Source organism: Hemitrygon akajei, chromosome 5 (assembly GCF_048418815.1).
Source record: "Hemitrygon akajei chromosome 5, sHemAka1.3, whole genome shotgun sequence".
In the NCBI taxonomy this organism is placed as follows: Eukaryota; Metazoa; Chordata; class Chondrichthyes; order Myliobatiformes; family Dasyatidae; genus Hemitrygon; species Hemitrygon akajei.
The window spans coordinates 125,322,651-125,348,184 of record NC_133128.1 but is presented as its reverse complement, the minus strand read 5'-3'; the positions used below and the strand labels follow the sequence as shown (position 1 = coordinate 125,348,184).

The 25,534-nt window shown below is 43.9% G+C and overlaps 1 protein-coding gene across 7 annotated transcripts in view; it reads right to left on the bottom strand.

Moving 5' to 3' along the window:
- map3k13 (mitogen-activated protein kinase kinase kinase 13) overlaps positions 1 to 25,534 on the bottom strand; it is a 179,956-nt gene that overhangs the window by 55,907 nt on the left and 98,515 nt on the right. Inside the window, exon 1 of one of the 7 annotated variants that reach the window (XM_073046405.1) lies at positions 20,983 to 21,097. The exons of the other annotated variants lie outside the window; for them this stretch is intronic. The gene's annotated coding sequence lies outside the window, so the exon portion shown is untranslated. Of the gene's footprint in view, positions 1 to 20,982; positions 21,098 to 25,534 lie in introns of those variants that run through there. 7 annotated transcript variants of the gene reach the window in all.

Below are 25,534 nucleotides of genomic sequence, written 5' to 3'. Positions count from 1 at the left end.
TCTCAGTGAGTTTGACTGTGGAATGATTGTTGGTGCCAGAAGAGGGGGGGGGGGGGGTATGGCCATCTCAGAAACTCCTGGGATTTTCATGCACAACAGCCTCTGGAGTTTACAGAGAATGGTGTGAAAAACAAAAAAAACCCAGTGAGTGCCAGTTCTGTGGGTGAAATCACCTCGTTAACGAGAGAGGTCAGAGGAGAACGGTCAGACTGGTTCAAGCTGACAGGAAGGCCACAGTAACTCATATAACCACACAACAGTTAGGTGCAGAAGAGCATCTCTGAATGCACAACACACCAAACTGTGAAGTGGTCGGGCTACAGCAGCAGAAGACAATGAACATACACTCAGTGGCCACTCTATAAGGTACAGGAGGTACCTAATAAAGTGGCTACTAGGTGTATATTGTGAAGCTAAAAGCCCCTGGGACAATCCTGCGGCCGTCTCGACTCTCTCCCTCGAGCCTGCCACCTGCCTAGAGTCTCTTTCCCTCTCACTCCCTCTTCCACCCAAGGGGCCGGCCGCTTCAGCAGCTTCCAGGAGGTGAGAGCAACACTTGCATGGAAATAATACTCGCTGGATTTCGGCATGTGAATAATGTAGCAGATAATCCTTCACTAACCAGTCACCAGCTGACATGGGAAGGCTGCAGAGCTCGGAAAAGAGCTCTCAAGTGACAGCCAAACAACCTCGACTTGCCAGCCAGTGAAATGGCACCTCTCCAGACCTGGTGTTACTGTGATTACACCCTGCACACTCACGGCAATAAAGAGCCACGCAGGCGTCTCTAGGTTGTGATTAAACTTCAGCGCACCGCTCACGCTTTTCTCTCAGTCCTTTCTCTCCCGTTGTGTTATATGGACCCCCAACTCAACACTGAGGAACAACAGCGTAACTTCTGTCTGCACGCACTGCAGCCTTTGTCTCCTGTTCCCAGGCCCAACAGAAAGTAGATATCTGGTTACAAAGGGGTTCGTGGTCATGAAATCCACTAATACACATCATACCACTTTCTAAGATGGGCCAAAAATTCACTGATTCAGCAATGAATTCCACAACTTCAGCTAACCCATTCTGTATGAAAAGTGTTCCTGCACAAGCGTGTCACGTCCCTGCCTTCCCAAGTCAAGACTTCTCCTGTCACTCACAAAACTTTTCCTGTAACTTTCCTGCGGCTGACGATAGGCTCACTGGTCTGTAATTAGCACTTTTCTCCGCTGCTATTTGCTGTCCTCCTCAGTTTTGTGGCTGGCAAAGATGCTGCAATCTCCAGGCTGCTGATATAACTAAAATCACTGCAACCCCTCAACCATTCCTTACAGTTTGAGAAAGGGCCTAATTGACGAGTCTCCTTCCCTGGACCAGAGTCCAACTATGGCAATGAAGACCCAGGCTGGTTTTTACATTTGGGCAGCAATCTGTGGGAGCTCAGGTGCCATTTTTGTATGAAGCCAAAGATGGTGTACACTGGCAAGCCCACTGCACCACCATTTCATGTCAGAGGAGCGCACAGACTAAGGGTGTGCTTAAAGCTCACCCTCAACAATGCATCAGCTGTGCATTATTCACTGTAAAAGGCAAAAGAAGGCCACTGATTTTAACTGTCTGCCTTCATATATATTTATAATGCCCATTCTGTTTGCAAACAACATCGGAACTGTCCTGGGTCCACAGAGCCATCACAAAGGCAGCACCTCTACTTCCTTAAAAGTTTGCAGAGATTCAGCATGCCATCTAAAACTCTGACAAACTTCGACAGTTGTGCAGTGGAGAGCATCCTGACTGGTTACATCACAGCCTGGTGTGTAAACACTAATGCCATTGTTCAGAAAAGCCTACAAAGAGTTGTGGATATAGCCATCAAAGGGAAGACCATCTCCACCATTAAGCACACTGCAGGGAGCGGCAGCATTCGTCGCCAAGGGCCCCCACCATCCAAGCCATTCTCGCTGCTGCACCGCGGTGGCAGGGGGTGTAGGAGCCTTAGGTTCTATACTGCACCCAAGTACTTCCCTTCAACTTCAACCATCCAGCTCTTTAACCAGTCAGCACAACCCTAATCACGGCAGTTTAGCTACTCTATGGCCACTTTGATCACTTGACATTCAAAAGGACTTTTTTTTTGTTCCAATTGTGTTCTCTCTTAGAAAATCTTAGTACAATTTATGTTTTCCTTATGAGCGTTGTTCGGGTTACATAGCAGTTCACACATCACTATCGCAGAGTCAGCAATTACCGATCCGGGTCTGCCTATGAGGAGTTAGCACATTCTCCCCGTGACCGGGTGGGTGTACTCTGGCTCCAATCCCACCGCCTCAGCAAGCTGTGAACATGGTCCCCATTTGAAGCCTCAAATTAATCATATCTCACCTATTACCTTTCCTCTCTGATCCTGTTACTCAGCCAGTCTCACAACCAGGTCAACAAACTGTCCGGCTGGGGACTGGCTTTGTCTATAAAGTACCTTGGAGCATGTTACCACGTGAGAAAATGCCATACAAATGTTGATCCCTGTTATTCATATGGATGTATTTCTGAAACATTAGCAACGTTCTAAATTCCTTCCCGGAGTCAGGTTTTATTTGGTACTTCTAATGAAAACTACAGTGGAAGTGACTGCTTAACAGGGAAGCTTAGTAACCCCTCTGCATCACCTCCGTCCAACCTCATCAGAAAAATATTTCAACAGGCTAAACGTTTTGGGCATACTGGCCTTCCTTCACCTCTCCAGCAGTAGATGTGCCCTCAAAGTTGGTTAGTCTCCAAACCCTGCAATTCCCTCCCTAAACCACTCTGTTTATCTCCCTTAAGATGCGCTTAATGCCTCCTCCTCCTCGACCAGTTTTTACTCACCTGGCTCACTGGATCGACAGCCAAGAACAGGACAGGATCCAGACGCTCTCTGAATTATTCACAGGCTGACTAGCTCCAATTTAATTAACTCAACAAGGCCCAATGATAATAATTGCAGCTTCCCAGTATCACTTACAGACCTTTACGCTGGGCACTGATCACTGTACACAGGCTTGTAGGAGACACAAAGAGCTCCATTCTGCCATGTAATCTTAGGTATAGCTGGGCACTCAAGAGAGAAATCTCCACTCTGAATATACTGACAGCAACGCATTGATAAGCTGATCGGAGGGGTCTTTGATGGACAATGGAGATGTACACACAGCCAATTATTTTCTTTACATTGGTCAAAACTCAGATTGCTGACTTTCCCGGAGTGCCCCGGACCTTCTCAGAGAAAGACAAATCTTCTGTGCACTGCTGAGAGTTAAATCTTAGGTGAACCCCAGAAATATGGTTTTAATTAAGTCTTAAGTATACCTCAGTGGACAACTTATTAAGTACCTCCTGTGTCTAATAAAGTGGCCTCTGAGTGTATATTCGTGGCTTCTGGCTGCTGTAGCCCATCCAGTTCAAGGTTCAATATTTTGTGCCCTCAGAGATGCTCTTCTGCACACCACTGTTGTAACACGTGGTTATTTGAGTTGCTGTCACCTTCCTGTCAGCTTGTACCAGTCTGGCCATTCTCCTCCAACCTCCCCTCTTAAACAAGGTGCTCAAGCACTCTTCTTAAACGAGCACTGCCTCTCACGGGATGCTTTTTCTTTGTTTTTCCGCATCATTCACCAGCAGAGCAGCAGTTTCTGGGATACTCAAACCACCCCATCTGGCACCATTCCATGGTCAAAAATCACTTAGATCACATTTCTTCCCCTCTCTGATGTTTGATCTGAACAACAGCTGAATCTCTTGACCATATATGCATGCTTTTAGGCTTTGAACTGCTGCCAAATGATTGGCTAATCAGATATTTGCATTAATGAGCAGGTACTTAATTATGCAGCACTGAGTGTAAGAGCAAATCTTTTGTTCTTGGATTGGCAAAGGAAGGTAGAACTTTCACAGTGAGTGGTAGAGCTCTTGGAAGTGTTTTACAACTGAGGGACCTACCAGTACTAGAACATGGTTCCCTGAAAGTGGCATCACAGTAGGATCAAAGATCAACTTTATTTGTGCCATATACATTGACATGAATTAAGAAAATGGCTCAGTGTGCAACAAAAGACTACAACATTCAACAGGGGTACACAAATGTAGTAGCACAACGCTTTACATTTCCAGTGACCCAGGTGCAATTCCTGCAGCTGTCTGTAAGGAGTGTACATTCTCCCCTTGGCTGCATGGGTTTCCTCCAGGTGCTCTGTTTTCCTCCCACGGTCCAAAAACCTACTGGTTGGTAGGTTAATTGGTCATTGTAAGCTGTCCCGTGATTAGGCTAGGATTAAATCAGGGGTAACTGGGTGGCGTGGCTCAAAGGACCAGAAGGGCTGTTTGAAAATAAATATTTATATAAAAATAAAGTTGGAAGCACAGATACGGAATAAAATATGCATATATAAATACCAGCATGTATTTACAATGTAAACAGCAATAGCTCAAAGTGCAATGCAGTCACAGAGGTGGGTGAGGGGATAACTGGAATGGTTGATCAGACTAAATGCCTGATGGAAGAGATGGCATGAGGTTTTAGTTTTAATAGCCCTACAGCACTTTCTAGTTTAGAAAATTACCCACCAGGCAAACTGCCAGGGGTCACAGTTTAAGGATAAAGGGGAAGCCTTTTAGGACCGAGATGAGGAAAAACTTCTTCACACAGAGAGTGGTGAATCTGTGGAATTCTCTGGCACAGGAAACAGTTGAGGCCGGTTCATTGGCTATATTTAAGAGGGAGTTAGATATGGCCCTTGTGGCTAAAGGGATCGGGGGTATGGAGAGAAAGCAGGTACAGGGTTCTGAGTTGGATGATTAGCCATGATCATACTGAATGGCGGTGCAGGCTTGAAGGGCCAAATAGCCTACTCCCGGACCTATTTTCTATGTTTCTATGATTTCTACCTGCCCCCTTTCTTTGTCCTGGACAAATACAAGTCCTGCAGTGATGGTAGACAAGGTGGTGAAGAAGGCTGGTCTTCATCAGTCACAGCACCGAGTACAGAAACTGTGATGTTATATCGCAGTTGTTCAAGATGTTGGTGTCTTGGCCACCCTGCCATAGGGAAGGTACCATTAAACTGGAAAGAGTACAGAGCAGATTTACAAAGATGTTGCCTGGGCTTGAGGGATTGAGAGGTTAGATAAACTGGGACTTGATTCACTGAAGCACAGGACACCGAGAGGTATTCCTATTGTGCTCTCATGAGCTGCACAGATAGGAGGAATGTATGCATTCTCCTTCCCAGGTTGGAGAATCAAGGACAAGAGGGCACAAGTTTAAGATGAGAGGAGAAAGATTTAATAGGAGTCAGAGGGGCAACGTTTTCACCCATAGGGTGGTCAGGATATGGAGTAAGCTACCAGAGGAAGTGGTTGAAACATGTAAATTAACAACATTTAAAAGACACTTGGGACAGGTAGATGGATAAGAAAGGTTTACACTAGGGATATAGACCAGTCATGGACAAATGGAACTAGCTTAGTTGGACACCTTAGTTGGTATGGACCTTCTGAGCCAAAGTATGTTTCCATGCTGTATGATTCTACTTTGTTTGAAGACGCTGTTCCGACTTGCACAGGACATTCAATGGCCACTTTATTAGATACGCCTGCTCGTTAATGCAAATATCTAATCAACCAATCATGTGGCAGCAAATCAATGCAAAAAGCATGCAGACGTGGTCAAGAGGTTCAGATGTTGTTCAGCCCAAACATCAGAATGAGGAAGAAATGTGATCTAAGTGACTGTGACTGATTGTTGGTGCCAGATGGGGTGGTTTGAGTATCACAGAACTGCTGATCTGGGATTTTCACCTATAATAATCTCTGGAGTTTACAGGGAATGGTGCAAAAAAACAAAAAATATAATCAGTGAGCATCAGTTCTATGGGTGAAAATACCTCGGTAATGAGAGGTCAGAGGGGATTGGCCAGACTGGTTCAAGCTGACAGTAACTCAAATAACCACACAATACAACAGTGGTGTGCAGAACGTCATTTCTGAACACAACACGTCATACCTTGAAGTGGATGGGCTAGAGCAGCAGACCATGAGCATACAATCAGAGGCAACTTTATTAATCACAGGAGGTACCTAATAAAGTGGCCACTGACGGGAAAAGGCTGTTTGACAGTCAAAGCTCATCCAGATGGGCAATGCAGATTCTATTTGCTTGGTAAATATTTGAAAGGGTCGTGTTCCACAAGGGAATTAACGACAGCAGGCCGAAGTGGTTAGAGACACGAGATGGGATGAATGAAAGCTCCAAGAGTTAGCAAATTTTGCACAAGCATGCTGCCACAAATTTCCAAGTGCAACTTCCTACTACAGTTATCACCCAAGATATTGCTACATTCATAACCTTCAGGAGCCAGTGGTAAAAAGAAGAGCATCTTCTCATGGGGGGGGGGGGGGGGAGGGCAAATCTCTGGAGTTCTCGACCCCAAGGGTTGCAGAGTTAGACCAGTGTGGCTACTTAAAGAGGAACTAGGTAAAATCTTGAGAGAACAGGGAATTGGGTTGAGGGTTTTGGGGAAATGATACACGAAAGATGAAGCCTGGAGCAGTTCAGCTATGACTTGGCATTGATTATTGCTCTCACACGCACGGAGATACAGTGGAAAGCTTTTCTCTGTATTCCTTCTAGGCAGATCAAGCCATACACAAGTACATCAAGGTGTAAAAACAGAACACAGAACATAGTGTTGGAGCTGTCGAAAAAGTCTGGGGTAATTTTTTTAAATCAAAGTACCTTTATGTCACAATGTACTATCCTGAGACTCACTCTCTTGCAGGCATTCATAGTAGAACAAAGAAATACAACAGAATCAATGAAAAACTACACACAAAGATGGTCAAACAACCATTGCGCAAAAGACACACTGCGCAAATATAAAACAAAAAATAATAATTAAAAGTAATAAATAATATTGAATAGATGAGTTGTAAAGAGCAGTATAGGTAGAAAGTATGAAGTTACAGACTTCATAGGTAGACTAAGAGATCAAGAATTCGTCTGTAACGTACAAGGGTTCTGTTCATGAGTCTGATAAGAGCAGGACAGAAGCTGTCCTAAATTAATAAACCATAAGACTGTAAGACATAGGAACATTTTAGCCCATTGAGTCTGCTCCACCATTCAATCATGGCTGAACTATGTTTTTTTCCCTCCTCAGCCCCACTACCCGGCCTTCTCCTCATAACCTTTGATGCTGTGTTCAATCGAGAACCTATCAAGCTCTGCCTTAAATACACCCAACGACCTGGCCTCCACAGCTGGCTGTGGTAATCATTTCCACAATTTCACCACCCTCCGGCTAAAGAAATTTCTCAGCATCTCTGTTTTAAATGGATGCCCCTCTATCATGAGGCTGTGCCCTCTTGTTCTAGACTCCCCCACCATGGGAAACATCCTTTCCACATCTACTCTGTCTAGGCCTTTCAACATTTGAAAGGTTTCAATGAGGACCCACCTCATCCTTCTAAATTCCAGTGAGTACAGGTCCAGAGCCATCAAACGTTCCTCATATGATAACCCTTTCATTCCCAGAATCATCCTCGTGAAGAGTTACAACATGGAGACAGGCCCTTAGGCCCACTGTCCAACTGTTAACATGAATGCTACCTTAATCTCAATCTCCCCACATTCTATCGACTCCCACCCCAGATTCACTCACCTGCATGCTTTGGGGGGGGATTTATAGCAGCCAACTAACCTACTGATCCACACGTCCCTGGGACGTGCGAGGAAACAGGAGCGCCCAGCAGAAAGCCATACAGTCACTGGGGGAGCATGCAAACTCTGCACAGATAGCACCAAAGGTTGAACCCGGGTCTCTGGCGCTGGAAGGCAGTGTGGTTTACCCACTGGGCCACAGTGTCTTCCACCAATATTGGGCCGTTACGAGGGACTGAATGTCTTCTCCTGTTCCTGCTTTCTTATGTTTATATTAAATTTGATTTCCATGAGTAAAATTCTCCTTTACTCCTTTCCCTTTGACTCTGCCAGCAGCATATGGCAACATATGCAAGGGAGTTTATGGTCATTACTGGGCACACAGGTCAATCTGAGACAAACCTTTAAATAAAGCAGACATACCACGCAATGGGCTTCATTGAGAGGGAGAACTCACTGAACACACGTCCTGGATAGGAGAGCAAAGGATCACAGCGATCAAAAGTACTGAGTTTGCCAAGGTCATCGAGTGACCACATGACTGCATTGGTAGGGCGAGTCAGAGGTGCAGGCTCAAGAACCGAGGGAGAAGGAAGAGGTAGTGCCTGCAAATATGAAATATTAGAGGTTCTGCTTACACTGTAAATCTTGAGCAACACACAAAGTGCTGGAGGAACTCAGCAGGTCAGGCAGTATCTCTGGGAAGAAATAAACAGACCATGTTTTGGGCCGAGACTCTTCACCAGGTGCTGCCCAGCTTGCTGAGCTCCTCCAGCATTCTGCGTGTGGGGCCTGCAAATCTGGCTGTGAATGAGAAGACAGGCCCGGTAACTTGTCAAGTGCCCAACTCCACAAAAATGACCAGATCTGCATTACTAGGTGTCTCGGCCAATAGTACTGAAATTCATGCATAGAATGGGTGGAAAACCTTTAGGGCAAATAGCCTAACTGAGGGCAAAGGTGAAAGTATTTGGAACAAGGCCATAAGCAAATGACAGGAAATGATCCTGTTAATAGAATCGGGGCCCAGTACTTAATGATGTAGACAAACCTACCAGTGCCTCTGGGTGGCCTATTAACCAAGTTACAACCGCAAGCCAGAGATCATGCAGCTACCGGTTTGGAGCCCACGATCAAAGATCAGGGGATACAATTAGGGATGACACAGTCGTCCCAAAAAAAATCTGTAAGGCATTGCAGCCTCCGTGAGTACTGATTGTGAGCTGTAGGCTGTTTGTATGCAGCTTATCTGGTGAGTATATAACTACTGTAAGACACTAGAGGTGTTGCTGCCCAAACGGGCATGAGCATCATTTCTGAAAAAGCAAGGAGTTCACACTAACACAAACTATAAAATGTTGGAACACGCTGCCCAGGGACATGCTGGAGTCAAGTACTCAGAGCATCAAAGAAGCATTTGAGCCAACAAGGCCTCAGAAAGCTATGCAGCAAATGCAGCCAAACAGGATGAACGCACAGGTTTCCGGGCATGGTGGGTTCAAGATCGATTTGCTGCACAGGACGGACCAACAGGAGCTCCAACACAAAGTCCAGGTTCCGTGAGCGGCCTGAAAAGTGGGGCTAGCAGGACGTTCTGCTACTCCTGTTCTGGGAGTTATTCGATATAACTGCAGCAGCTTAGCACAGCAAGATCGCTTCATGGTGAGCACGTGGGCCCGCGTGTGCGCTGTGTAACTTCACAATTCTGTACAAAGGGGTAGGTGACTGGTACTTGCTGCTGAGGGAAGTGGGAAGCGTACCAGTGATGCTTAGGAGGCACTGAGACGCGTTGATAATGCTTCACGGGAGCAGGGATTGCATTGCAGCCTGCGAAACATGACAATAGACTAATCTGAATCTGACAGCCACGTGAACTGAGGTTTTGACCCATGTGTAGGCAGAAGTACAGTTTAAATCGGCATTATGGTCAGCACTAACACTGTGGGCTGAAGGGCCTGCTCTTTGCTATACTGTTGAACAGCTGTATAAAGCAAGCACAGAGACAGACTGGTGTTCAGCAAGGCAAAGCAGCAGTGGAAGGCAAAATAAATCACATGGGAAGTTATGTAACACCAAAGGATGTAGCATGCAAGGAAATTCTTTTAAATAAAAGGCATGCCACCAGTACAGATTTAAAAATAGTGATTTCAAAATTAAAGATTAATAATCAAGGTATGAATATGAATATTGACACAGCTGCTAATCACTCCAGCTTGGGAAGATAAACAATTGGCCAGACGGTGTCATGAGCAAGAAGCGTATTAAAGTTGTGAACGTATTCCAGCCAGACCCTGAGAACATTAGGACAAATGTAATGTGTAATCCTCTGTAATAGGCAAAAGCCAAGGTCACCGAATACAGCAGCTGATTGCATGAACCAATCAGGGAATAATTAGCCTAAAGAACTGACAATGGATTGGAAAAATGTATCTAGCATGTATACATTATGGAACACTATGAAGATGTACTGTAAGATTTATTCATGGGCAGTAAAATACACCAAGCATACCCAGAAATAGGCCATTCAGCCCACTATGTCTATGCTGGCTATCAATTAATCTGCAAGAATCCCCCTTCTCCAAAATTCAGCCCAAAGTCAATCACATCAGTGCATTTCAAGTGTTCATCTAACACTTGCAAGAGGACCTGTTACTTAATATTTATAAAACCAAACACCAAACAATTTTATTCTAATTCTTTTTGTTTCTTTTGTGCTAAAAGCCAAGGCAAGACAGCTAAACAAACTGGAGTGATGTGGAGTACTGGTGAGAGTGTCACAGGATGACTGGGTGACATGCATCATGGTTTTACTGAATGAAGACTTCCCAACTCTCGGAAGATTATTGTGACTAATAGGACAGTGAATATGCAACGATGTCCACTATCACGTACATGGATTATTAGGTACAGGGATGGAACTCAGCGTGGTCTTCTGCTGCTGTAGCCCATCCACATCAGGATTTGACATGTTGTACATTCAGAGATGCTCTTCTATACAACACTGTTGTAACGTGTGTTTGTTTGAGTTACAGTCGTCTTCCTGTCAGTTTGAAACATTCTGGCCATTCTCTTCTGACCGCCCTCATTAACAAGGCATTTTCGCCCACAGAACAGCCACTCACTAGATTTTATTTGTCTTTTGCACCATTCTCTGTAAACTCAAGAGACTCCCAGGAAATCAGCGATTTCTCAGATACTCAAATCACCCCATCTGACACCAACAACCGTTCCATCCATGGTCAAAGTTACATTTCTTCCCCATTCTGATGTTTGGTCTGAAGAACTGAACCTCTTGACTATGACCCCATGCTTTTATGCAATGAGTTGCTGCCACATGATTGGCTGATTAGATATTTGCATTAACGAGTACAGGTGTACCCAATAAAGTGACCACTGAGTGTGTTATCAAAGTACGTATATTCACCATACACTATACTTTTCTTGTGCACAATCACAGTAGAACAACAAGATACAATGGAGTCAGACGCTGGGAGGGCAGCACAATGACAACAATGCTCGATACTACCAACACCAGACTGAAAGATCCATGGAAAGATGGATTTAATAGTGGCTTGGTAACATGGAAACAGGGTGATTGTGAAAGGTTGTTTTGTGATCAGTGTTTGGGAAATTTGTGGGGTGCATTCAATAACCTCGCATTTTCTTCTCAGCTCGGTTTAAAATGGGACACGCCATTTGTCAGAGCTCCTCGTATCCCATGTATTATTCTGTACACTTCATTGACCACGGAGCAGGATAGCACAGGAACAGGACCTTCAGCTGACGAAGCTGTGCTAATTAAACCAGACATTAAATGCCTAACTAATCCCTCCTACTTACACAGTGTCCTTATCCCTCCATTCTCTACATACTCATTTGCCTATCCAAAAGCCTCTTAAAATGCCTCAATTGTATTTGACTCCACTACCACTCCAGGCACCCGCGACTCTGTGTTAAAGAAATCTTACCGTATATCCCTCCTTTAAACTTACCCTCTCTTACCTTAAATTCATGCCCGCTAATACCACCTCTCGCTTTAAATGCACGCCTTCTGATGCCATCAGGCTGATCAACACCTCCACCTATTAACCCACCCACCATATCACCTTGCATCACCTTATATACACAATCAGTCCCCTCTAATAACAGTTACTTGCACATTGTGTTTTATAGGATTGCTTTTATATATTTTTTGTTTTTTTAAATTTTGTTCTTTATGTTCATTCTGTTTTTTATGCTGCATTGGATCCAGAGTAACAATCATTTTGTTTTCCTTTACACCCAAGAATGACAACAACCTTGAAGCTTGAATTAGACATTTCAACCCTGGGGAAAAAAATACTGGCTGTCTGATCTATCTATGCATCTCAATCTTTAAAAAAATTTATCAAGTCTCCCTTCAGCTTCCAGAGAAAACAACCTATTTGTCAAAACTCTCCTTATACACAGCCCTCTGACCCAGGCAGTGCTGGAGAATTGTTACAGCTTTAGTCACCCTATCATAGGAAAGACATCATTAAGATGGCAAGAGTGCAGTGGAGATTTATGAGCATATTACCAGAATCACGTCCTTGGTTAGAGAGAGGTTCAGCATACTAGGACTTCACTCAATGACTATAAGAGCCTGAGAGGTGATCTTATAGACCTGTGTATAATCATGACGGGTATAGATAGGGTGAATGCCCACAGTCTATTTCTCAGGGCTGGGGAATCAAGAACGAGAAGCCATAGGATTAAGGTGAGAAGGCAAAGAATTAAATCTCAGGATAGCTCTTTTGCTCTGAGCTTCATCACCAACATATCTGTCTTTCTGTCCCATGCCAACCATCACAAGCTAATGTCCTGGGCAACCAACAAAGCAAAGACAGGCAGCACAAGGGGAATCATCTCCAGCAAAGCCAACCTTACACACACTAGAACCATCATCAACAACCTCATCATGCATATTACAGTTGGCTTCCTTTCACAGGTGCAAGCCGGGCCTCAATAGACAGTAGGTGCAGGAGTAGGCCAATTGGCCCTTCAAGCCAGCACCGCCATTCAATGTGATCATGGCTGATCATCCACCATCAGTAACCCATTCCTTCCTTCTCCCCATATCCCTTAACTCCGCTATCTTTAAGAGCTCTATCTAACTCTTTCCTGAAAGCATCCAGAGAATTGGCCTCCACTGCCTTCTGAGGCCTCACACTCGGCTGGTGAGTTCACAGCCTCAGGGGTAACTTCTTCACAGAGAAGGAGTGGAAAGAGTTGCCAGCAGAAGTGGTCGAAGTGGGTACAGTAACAACATTCAAAAGACAGGTACAAGGACAGGAAAAGTTTCAAGCTACCTGGGCCAAATGCAGGGAATGGGACTTGCTTAAATGGGAACATTGTCCACATGGACCGTTGCTGTATTAGTCTACGTGAGGAGGCCAACACTCCCTTTGAACCTGATAGTCTGGGAAAGGTTTTCTCTACGATCTTCACCCTGGGTGTACCTGACAGGTTGAAAGTACCTACAGCAACACACACTAAGTGTTGGAGGAACACAACAGACTCAGCCGATCAGGCTACATCTAAGGAGGGGAATAAACAGAGAGATCTTGGGGTCCGTGTCCACAGGACACTCAAAGCTGCTACGCAGGTTGACAGCGTTGTTAAGAAGGCGTATGGTGTGTTGGCATTCATCAACCGTGGGATTGAGTTCAAGAGCCGTGAGGTAATATTACAGCTATATTAGACCTTGGTCAGACCTCACTTGGAGTACTGTGCTCAGTTCTGGTCACCCCACTACAGGAAGGATGTGGATACTATAGAGAGAGTGCAGAGGAGATTGACGAGGATGTTGCCTGAATTAGAGAGTGTGCCTTATGAGAATAGGTTGACTGAACCTGGCCTTTTCTCCTTGGAGTGATGGAGGATGAGAGGTGACCTGATAGAGGTGTATAAGATGATGAGAGGCATTGATCATGTGGATAGTCAGAGGGTTTTCCCCAGGGCTGAAATGGCTGACACGAGAGGGCACAGTTTTAAGGTGTTTGGATGTAGGTACAGAGAGAATGTCAGGGGTAGGTTTTTCACACACAGAGTGTGGAATACACTGCTGGGTCTTTTAAGAGACTCTTAAATGGTACATGGAGCTTAGAACGATAGAGGGCTATGCGCTAGGGTAATTTGAGGCAGTTTCTAGAGTGGTCAGCACATCATAGTGGGCTGAAGGGCCTGTAATATGCTGTAGATTTCTATATTCTATAAACAGTTAGCGTTTTGGGCCAAGACCCTTCATCAAGACTAGGTCCAAAATATCAACTGTTCATTCCCCTCCATGGATTCAGCCCGACCTGCTGAATTCCTCCAGCACTTTGCTAGTGTTGCTCAAGATTTTCAGCATCTGCAGAATCTCTTGTGGTTATGAAAGTCCCTACTGTTTCTGCTAAGTTTTGCTAGTTTCACACACCTCAACACAGCTAAAACTGGCTGAAACTGTGTAGGAGATCCAGATCTAAACATTAAGTTAGCTTAATTATCACATGTACACTGAAACACAGTGAAATGTGTTGCTTGTGTCAAATCAAATCAGTGAGGATTGTGCTGGGGGGCAGCCCGCAAGTTCGACACACTTCAGGAGCCAACGTGGCACGGCCTCCATTTACTAACCCTAATCGTACTTCTTTGGAATGTGGAGGAAACTGGAGCACCTGAAGGAAGCCCACACGGTCACAGGAGAGAACATACAAAGCTGCGGGATGTGAACGTGAATCACTGCTGCTTTAGTGTAAAATCCACACTGCATGCTTGTCGCTTTCCACACCCCAGCCACCTCCCAGTGCAAAGTACTAACTATGGAACGTTTACCCATTTCACTCATTGTTACCTCTGGCTTTGCAGGCATGAGCTGTCACAGAACCTGGCTGATGTATCTCTGGGCAACTGCGGAAGGAGAATGGTCCATGTACTCCATGGGTTAAGCTATGAGGCAATTGATCTGTATCTGTGTACATCTGGCTGAGGAATTAGCTGAATAAAGTATTTAAAGCATTAGTTAACTAGAGTTTGTCTCAAAACTTTACAATTAGCCAAGGAAAAGGGGGGATGGGGCCTACCTTCTCTTAGAGATTATTATTTTGCAGCTGTGATATGTTGGTGCAAACCATCATATGATGCTCAATAGAAAAACATCGAGGAGGGGATACTTCCCATCCTCATACTGGCAATTTTGACTGACAACAACCTACAAAGGTACATAAATACTACTGATAACCCATGGGTGAAATGGACACTTAAAATATGGAAAAGTATTATAAAAGAATATAAACTGGAGGGAAATACTGCAATTCTTAAATAGTGTGCATATGACTTGGATTTTACACCAAATAAACTGGATGCTAGATTTAAGGACAGGGCAGCTAAAGGAATAACAGTTCTCTGTAATATAATGGAAGAAAGAACACTGTTCAGTTTTGAAATGCCTAAAGAGAAACACTTATTAGGAAAACAAGACATCGGTATTTACAGATGCGACAGTATGTTAAATGGAGGGTTAAAAATATAACCAAGGCAAGTACATGTTTGATAGAGCTATTTAGAAAAGCATATAATTCAGATAACGGTAGTAGAATCATTTCAAGTGTGTATAAAGGTTTGACAAATCAAAACACATTCAGCTTCATACATTAAAACAAAATGGGAGAAGGAAGGAGGGATAATTATATCTGAGGGAGAATGGACAATAATATGGAGGTATCAATGGAAGTGTACCAGTTCACAGAAATGGAGGGAGTTTGGATGGAAAAACATGATAAGATATTTTATTACACCCTCTCAGAAATCCCATTATGATGGTAACCTCCCTGTTTGCTGGAAAAATTGTGGAAATCAAAATGCAAACCATTATCACATTTTCTGGGAAGCCCCGTTATCAAAGACTATTGGAGTGGGATACACAATGCCCTACAGGACATCTTTAAATGTGAAGTACCCTTAGAAAGTAAGACCATATATTTTGGGTATATACCTCAAGAATGGTTGAAAAGAGATAAATATTTAATAAATATACTGCTGGTGACTGGTAAAAAGACTCTTACTAGGAAATGGTTATCACAGGAGAGCCCAACCTTAAATGCATGGATGGAAATTACAATGGACATTTACAAAATGGAGAAGATAACAGCATCTGTTAATCATAAGCTGGAACAATTTGATTCATACTGGGAAAAATGGTTTAACTACATAACACCTCATGGGCCTGATTTTATTCTCACAAATCAATATTGTTAAAAGAAAAAGATGACTTTCTACTTGTACATAGTTTTTCTCCTTTCGCTTGTTCTTTCTTTCCTCTCTTTTTTATAAGTGTATACCTCAGATAAATATTATGTGGAGATTTGTGGCATATGTATATATATGTACAGCATCTGAAATACATCTCATGGAAATGTTTGTTTGATGATGAACTTCAACAAAAAATAAATTACAAAAATAAACCATTAGTTAAATGGGGCAGAAGGAAAGGAAAACAGCATTCTTTTGGAGCAAGGAGAAATGAAATTCTCTCCCAAGTTACGGATCCAGGTGTTGAGAGGCTCTCAAGATTTTGGTAGTCTCCGGAGACCAGAGATGCTGGAAACAAACAGGATGCTGAAGGAACTCAGCGACTCAATCAGCATCACAGACATACAACATTTCAGGGAGAGGCTGTTTATCTGGGGAGAAACCCAAACTGAGAAGGTGACAGGTGAAAGGTGAATCCAGGTGAGGAGGAATGAGGAGCAGAAGGGAGAGGTGGGGTGAAAAGAGTGCGAATAGCGACAGAGGCTGGGAGGTGATAGGAGGATCCAAGCGAGGAGGATTGAAAGGAAGATGGAGGAGGGGTGAGAGTGGGAATAATGACAGAGGCTGGGAGGTGATAGGTGGTGTGACAAGGGGCTACAGATGCTAGAATCAAATAAGAAAGGAAAGTGGAGCATGGAATAAAGGGAGAGATGTGTCAGATAAGAACAATGGCAGACAGGAAATCAATGGAAGGAGGGTGGAAGTTATGGACAGATGAGGGGAAAGAAATAGGATGCTAGGAGTCCAGGGTGAGGATAGAAAGAACTGGGTGGATCAGGAGGAGGGAGAAAAGGGGCAGAGAGGGAGCAGTTTGCTGAAGTTGTAAAATATAACTTTTTTTGATTAAGGCTATTCAGATACATGGAGCTAAAGCAGCAAGAAGGAATTGAGGTGCAGAGTAAACACAACGTGGGTTGAAGAGTCTGTTATAATTAATGGGCGCTTGCTGACACACTTGTCCCAGTGTTTGCTTGTATCATAAGCAATGACATTACACCCCAGGAAAGCAAACCTCAAGAGTTTAAGCCTACTGGTAATGCACCTTCCCAGAACACCCCTGCTCAAAGCCGTTGCCTTTTCACTACTTAAGAAATTGCAAACATACATGTGCAGACCAAGGAGTTGGTTGTGGACTAGAGGAGGAACGGAGACAGGCTAACCCCCATTGACATCAGTGGATCTGGGGTTGAGAGGGTGAACAGTTTTAAGCTACTTGGCATAAACATCATCGAGGATCTCACATGGTCTGTACATACCGGCTGTGTGGTGAAAAAAAGCACAACAGTGTCTCCTTCACCTCAGACGGTTGAAGAAGTTTGGTATGGGCCCCCAAATTCTAAGAACTTTCTATAGGGGCATGATTGAGAGCATCCTGACAGGCTGTATCACTGCCTGGTATGGGAACTGCACTTCCCTCAACCGCAGGACTCTGCAAAGCGGTGTGGACAGCCCAACGCATCGGTAGATGTGAACTTCCCACATTTACAAAGACCGGTGTGTAAAAAGGGCCCGAAGGACCATTGGGGACCCGAGTCACCCCAACCACAAACTGTTCCAGCTGCTAGCATTCGGGAAACGGTACCACAGAATAAAAGCCAGGACCAACAGGCTCTGGGACAGCTTCTTCCACCAGACCATCAGACTGATTAATTCATGCTGACACAACTGTATTCCTATGTTATATAGACTGTCCTATTGTAAATACTATTTTTAAAAAATTACTATAATTTGCACATTTAGACGGAGATGCAATGTAAGGATTTTTACTCCTCGTGTATATGAAGGATATAAGAAATAAAGTCAATTCAACTCAACACTGCTAACATACTTGCTTCACTGAATGATCAGGTAAAGTGGGCAGGTCGGCAGAGAATGGATTGGTACAAATTATCCAGTGTTATCAAACAGTCAACTTAAATGATCTAACCAACGAATTCCCAATTTGTTACATTGCTTCACTTGAATTTCAGGACAATTCAATATTTTGGCATTTGTTTTGAATTATTTGGAAAAAGCTGAACAACAGTAGTTCAAACAGCCTAAAAAGAACACACAAACGTAGCGACAGGAAGTAATAGTACAAAGAGATCTCTAACTGGATGCATAATCTACCTTTTCAAAAATTCTCCTGCCATTATTTAACCTTCTTAAGTGAAACATCTGACAACAGACTCAAAAGTATTGTGGTAAAACGGAGCACATCTATTCAACTCTGCATTCCATTCAACTCTTGCTTTACCACATTCCAGTAAACATCATCAGCAGTCTCTATCTCTTGGGAATTGGGCTCCATTCTTGGCAAGTAGATTTTTCAAAAAGCAACTTAACTATGAAAGAACTCTATCTCCTTCCTTTCCAGTCCTGATGAAGGGCCACGTATCAAAGTGTCAGATGTTTATACCGCTGTATAGATGCTGCCTGATCTGCTGAGTTCTTCCAATATTTTTTGTGTGTGTGTGTTGCTGAAGATTTCCAGCGTCTGCAGAATCTCTTGGGTGAATGTCTATTGAAGCCCAGTTCATAGATATAGAAAACATGCCCCATTTTGGTCATTTACATTTGGGGCTGAAACCTTTGTCAGGACTGCAATGTCAACTGTTCATTCCCCTCCATAGATAACTACCTGACTTGATGATTTCCTCCAGCATTTTGTGCACATTGCTTACGATTCCCTGCATCTGCAGAATTCCAATGGTTTATACTTCAGTGTATCTCAGTACATGCGAAAATAATAAACCAATTCCAATTCCTGGTGCTGAAGGGGAGGGGATCTCCCTGTCAGTCTGTTCCCCAAGCCTGGTCGAGGCAACTATTAACAGATAGTGGGCATTTGGAATGGGGCCATCTCTCTGACCGCCAGCCCTCATCCAATCAAGGTTATCTATCAATACAGTACAGTGCTAAAGCAGGCCCTTTGCCTCACGATTTCCGTGCTGAACAATACCAAATTAAATCTCTTCTGCCTGCACGTGATCCATATCGATCCAATCCGTCATTATTCAAGTGTCTGTCTAAAAGCTTCTTAAATGCCACAGTCGTGTATATTTCCAACACGATTACACCAGTTCATTCCAGCACCTACTGTGCAAAAAAAACCGTGCCTCACCATCTTCATTACACTTTCCCTTTCTCACCTTAAATGAAGTATTACTTCTAGCATTTGGCATTTACACCCCAGGAAAATGACTCTGTCACCATCTAAGTTTTGCACTGTGCTTAACTTTTTTCATGTCTCCCCTCAGTCTCCAGTGCTTCAGAGAAAACAAACCATGTCTCCCCAGACTTTGAGATCAGAACCACTAATTTGGGTAGCATCCTGGCAAAAATCTCCCGAACCTTTCTCAGGGCCTCCTCATCTTCCTGTAATGGAGTCATCAGAGCTACACAGAATACCCCAAGTGTGGTCTAATCAGTGAAGAAAGCTGATGGCATGTTGGCATTCATAACAAGGGGAGTTGAGTATAGGAGCAAGGAGGTCCTTCTGCAGCTGTACAGGGCCCTGGTGAGACCACACCTGGAGTATTGTGTTCAGTTTTGGTCTCCAAATTTGAGGAAGGACATTCTTGCTATTGAGGGAGTGCAGCATAGGTTCATGAGGTTGATTCCCGGGATGGTGGGACTGTCATATGTTGAAAGATTGGAGTGACTGGGCTTGTATATACTGGAATTTAGAAGGATGAGAGGGGATCTGATTGAAACATATAAGATTATTAAGGGATTGGACACTCTAGAGGCAGGAAACATGTTCCTGATGTTGGGAGAGTCCAGAACCAGAGGCCACAGTTTAAGAATAAGGGGTAGGCTATTTAGAACAGAGTTCAGGAAAAACTTTTTCACCCAGAGAGTTGTGGATCTATGGAATGCTCTGTCTCAGAAGGCAATGGAGGCCAATTCTCTGGATGCTTTCAAGAAAGAGTTAGATAGAGCTCTTAAAGATAGCAAAGTCAAGGGGTATGGGGAGAAGGCAGGAACGGGGCACTGATTGTGGATGATCAGCCATGATCACAGTGAATAACGGTGCTGGCTAGAAGGGCCAAATGGCCTACTCCTGCACCTACTGTCTATTGTTTAATCAGTTTTATATAAATATAACATGACTTCTTACGCTCACATATCATAAGCTTTCTTTACCACCCGATCAACTTGTGTGGCTACGTTCAGGGAGCTACGATTCCTCTGTATATTACTGGTGTAAACAGTCCTGCCATTTATCGTACGCCCGTTGTCAGTGGAGAGGGGAATTCTGGAATTAGTGGCCACCGCTCAGGCTGGAGTACATCCAGGAAAATATTTTAAACTGTTTTGTTATTCACCCTTTACTGAAAGAGAAAAAGGGATGAGAAAGTCTGCCGACGCTGGAAATCCAAAGCGACATGCACAAAACGCTGGAGGAACCGTTCTTCGAAAAGGGTCTCAGTTGGAGACCGTTCTTTGAGAAGGGTCTCAGCTCGAAACGTCGACTGTTTATTCATTTCCGTAGGCGCCGAGTTTCTCCAGCATGTTGTGTGTGTTGCAAGGGATATACGTAGGGTGTACAGGCATTGTATAGCTCACACAGAGTAAAGCTGTCCTGTCAAACACTGCCAGGGCACGGACAGCATATGTTAAATAGGAAACAAAATTCCCTGTACATTGTCCGATCGTGCACTCTCAAGGCAGGGTATTAGATGATATCAGGTTAGATACTGCATAAAGCTCCTGTCAACAGAGGGTTGTTGGAGCTCAAGTCCATAGCTCGCGCTGAGGATAAGACAGTATTAGTTAGACGTGAGGTAAAGCTGCCTTTACTCGGTCCCTTCACCCTGGGAGAATCTGGTTAGATACAGAGAGAATTTCCCCGTCACACACACCCATAGTTAGAAGCGCAACTATTGGATACAACATATAGCTCCCCCTACAATGTCTGAATAAACACTCCTGGTATAACTACACTACAAAAAATTTCCACATCAGAAATGTCCATTTTTCATTTTCGGGTACTGACTAACCTGCTGAACATTTGCGGCACCGTCTGCTCAGGCTTCTGTATTCATGAGCCACCTTGTACTACGATGAATCACTCCAGAGTCACAGCGGAGATTCTTAAAATTCCACAATTCTCACAACAACCTCACCTACTGCACGCAGTCGCCACGCATGACTCACTGGAGAATACCTTGATCTTTGCTGCAGTACAAAGGTTGCTCCCAATCATCAGGTGATCGCATTATCTCAAACTGCCAAAGGAAGAAGAGCCTGTTTAATTCTCCTTATTCGTAAGGAGAAGGTAGAAGAGAAATTTCCAATTCAGGCAATCCCTGCTCATCAAACTTCACCAGGGTACAAACAGTGTGGGTCAGAGTAAAGTTCATTCCTCTCAACAAACACAATCAGGATATTTAGGCCGCTTCCTGTGTGTGTTAGATACTGGGTAAAATTCCTTTCACTGGAACTGGTGAAACTAGAATGAAATTAAATCTTCCTGTTTTAAACTGAGGCTTTCTAAGGCATTGAGCTTAGAGTTTTGTGAGCAGTTTTGGGCCCTTTATCTGAGAAAGGATGTGCTGGCATTGGACAGGGTCCAGAGGAGGTTTATGAGAATGATCCTGGAAATTAAAGAGTTAACATTTGAGGAGCATTTGATGGGTCTGGACCTGTACTCGCTGGTGTTTAGAAGAATGGTGGGAGGGGGGAATCTCACTGAAACATATTGAATTTTGAAAGGCCGAGATAGAGTAGATGTGGAGACAATTTTTCCAGTAGTGGGGAAGTCTAAGACCAGAGGGTACAGCCTCAGAATACAAGGATGTCCCTTTTGAATAGAGATGAGGAGGAATTTCTTTAGCCAGAGGAAGGTGAATCTGTGGAATTCATTGCCACAGATGTTTGTGGAGATCGAGTTATTGAGTATATTTAAAGCAGAGATCGATAGGTTCTTGATTAGTCAGGGCATCAAAGGTTGGGAGAGAAGGTAGGAGAATAGGGTTGAGAGGGATAAAAAATTCAGCTGCAAAGGAATGGCGGAGCAGACTCAATGGGCTAAATGGCTTAGCTCTGCTCCTTTGTTTTGTGCTCTTGTGATCAAAGTGCTTTCTTACTCTTTTATATAACTGAAAAATCTCTATACCGTAACCAGCTAGAAACCATGCAAAATTCACTTTGTATTTAGAACTTGGGTCTCAGTTAATAATTCTTGGAAAAAGACCACTTGTCCATGGAACATGCTAGTTAGTGACACGACAGTGAGTAAAACACCCCAGGAAAGCAAAAGCATCTGAGGAACTGTGGCAAACTACGGTAACCGAGACATGAGGCACTGTGTGAAAGAAAATGAAGATTTTGGCCAAATCGTTTGATCTGAGGAAGTCCACTCCAGGGGCATGAATCTCAGCAGGAATTTTTCAAATTATCTCCAACATACAATTAGGCAGTTATCAGCTAAGATAAAAGATATGAGATACAGAGACCATCCAGATTGGAGAGCAAGTTCATTTCAACTTGCATGTATGGTTTGAATAATGTGCCATTGTGAAAGATGAAATCTAATACAGTGGATTAATTGGGCAATCGGTTAATTGGGGCAGCCACTTATTTGGGAACAACTCTTAGAAGAAGAAAGTAATTGAGAAAATAGTCGGGGCACTCTTCAGTCAGTTGGGTCACTAGGCCGTTTAATTGGGACAGGAGACTGCTTCTAACTAGCACATGTGCAGCCGTTCTACTCTACACCGTGAACAGTTTTAAAATAGTGTCAGTTGCGTCTGTGTTCAAAAAGCGGCGAGACAGTTCAGAACTGTTTTGCTCACTGCGGTTTCCAGTGTTCTGGCTTTGAGATGCTGGAAATGGCCGCAAATGAAAATGAAACGATTTCACTACTTCAGCAAGGAACCATGAAGAATCTGAAGGTTATAAACAATCATCTTGAATGTTACAATGAGAATGAAGGCTCGGAGGATGTAATTGTCGAAAGCATTGTACGAATGCAGTCCTCTATCTGTATTAGGTGTCTGCGCTGATTTTGTTCTTTTACAGTCAAAAGAACACGGTGGCGTAAACTGGATGAACGCCTCCATCAATAACATTCCTGACTACAATTTTATAGAACAGTATGTAGTAGCATTGTTAGTGTTCCAATTGCTCTGTATTTCATTTATATATATAAATTGTAGTTCGTCTTGCTTTGATGTGTTTTTAACTATTTCCATGAAACTGCGAATAACTGGGGCAGCCGCTATCCAGGCCAAGATGTAGTGGTCCCAATGTGTCCCAATGAACCGAAATCCAGTTTATTTGCTTGAAAGAAGATCTTCATTTCTAACAAGCAGCATGGGTGCCGCACCTGAATACATCCAAAATCAGGATGGGTGGATTTCAAATCACAGAATAGCTTCACCATGTACCTTGCAGACACAATTCACTGATATGTCAAACCAGATTACGACAACTTCTAACAGAAATCAAAAAGTGTCTCCCAACAGAACTGAAAACAACTATCTAAAATTTCAAACCTTACGGTTTGGCTGGATGCAATGCTTCCCACATTGCGACAGTGAATACGTGATAAAAATACTTTATTGGCAGTAATGAACTTTGGGCTACCTTGAGGTCTTGAGAGATACTGTGTGCAAAAGTTGTTTCTATTCTTTCTTGGCGGGGGGGAGAGGGTGAGAGAGGGAGAGAGGGAGGAGAGAGAGAGGAGAGAGAGAGAGAGAGAGAGAGAGAGAGAGAGAGAGAGAGAGAGAGAGAGGGAGAGAGAGAGAGAGAGAGAGGGAGAGAGAGAGAGAGAGAGGGAGGGAGAGAGAGAGAGAGAGAGAGGGAGAGGGAGAGGGAGAGGGAGAGAGAGAGAGAGAGAGAGAGAGAGAGAGAGAGAGAGAGAGAGAGAGAGGGAGAGGGAGAGGGAGAGAGAGAGAGAGAGGGAGAGAGAGACCATGCAGCCCTTCTTGCTTGCAGTTAACAAAGTAGTGAAAAAGTAGCAGGGAATTGGGGAAGTAACCTGATGGATTACTGCTGAGTCAGACATGTCCCAATTTTAGAATTATTATCACTATTCTTGATTTATAAGACCATAAGACAAGGGAGCAGAATTAGGCCATTTGCCCCATTGAGTCTGCTCCACCATTTCATCATGGCTGATCTATTTTTCCTCTTGGCCCCAAGCTCCTGCCTTATCCCCCCCTCCCCCAACCCTTCATGCCCTGACCGATCAAGAATCTATCTACCATGCTCTGCCTTAAATGCAGGTAGTCCCCGAGTTACGAACATCTGACTTACGGACAACTCGTACTTATGAACCGAGGAAGCAGAACGCAGTCCGCCATTTTAAGTCAGATCACGACACCGTCCACCATTTTAATTCAGATCGTGACGCTGTCCGCCATTTTGTCGTTGCCATTGACACTGTGTTGAGTGTTTAACTTTGTATTTCGCTTAAATTTTTCTTAGTAAGATTCGCCCTGACCCCCCCCCCCCACCCCGTTCCGGTCGCCTGGTGGCACATTGAGAACTTGATGTCGATCTAGTGATTCTGTTCCATCCGTGCCGGGTTGATGTCGAGCTTGCAACTCCACCTCGTAAAAAAAACACTGCCACTTCCAGTTTAAATTCCCACGCAGAATATTGTGGAGGATCAAATACCTAAACCCAGCACAGCCGCCACTTGTCCAATTTAGCCTGTCTCAGTGCGGTGGTCCTTAGGACCCAGCGGACCTCGGGAGCCGGCGCAGGTCGGGACCCGCCACCCGCAGTGTTTCTGTTCCGTTGATGGGAAGCGATCGCGATTGAAAATAAAGTAGAAATAATAAAGCGTTTGGAAAGAGGTGAAACGCCATTGGAAAAGCGTTAGTCTACAGTCGGTCAACGATCGGAACAATTTTAAAGGATAACGGAAAAAGTGAGAATAACGGAGCATGTGAAAGGCCCTGCCCTGATGAAAGCTACAATTATTACTAAGCAACGCAGTGGTTTAATTATTGGAATACATATGTTTCTTGTGTTTTATGTACATAGAAAGGTAAAATATATACCATATACTAAGACAAATGTTTGACTAACTGACGCTAAATAATACCGGATGTACTTGTTCTGACTTACGTACAAATCCGACTTAAAGACGGACTCAGGAACGGAACTTGTACGTAACCCGGGGACTGCCTGTATACATAAAGACTTGGCCCCCAGAGCTGCCTGTGGTAATGAATTCCAAAGAATCACCATTCTCTGGCTAAAGAAATTCAACCACATCTCCACTCTAAAAGGACGCCCCTCTATTCTGAGGCTGTGTCCTCTGGTCTTAGACACTCCCACCATAGGAAACATCCTCTCCACATCCACTCTATCGAGGCCTTTCACCATTCGATAGGTTTCGATTGGGTCACCCCTCATTCTTCTGGATTCCAGAGAATACAGGGCAAGAGCCATCAAACGTTCTTCTTACGACAGGCTGCCAATCCTGGAATCATTTTTGTGAATCTCCTTTGAAACTTCTCCAGTTTCAGCACATCCTTTCTAAGATAAGGGGCTCAGATCTGCTCACAATATTCCAAGTGAGGCTTCAGCAGTGTT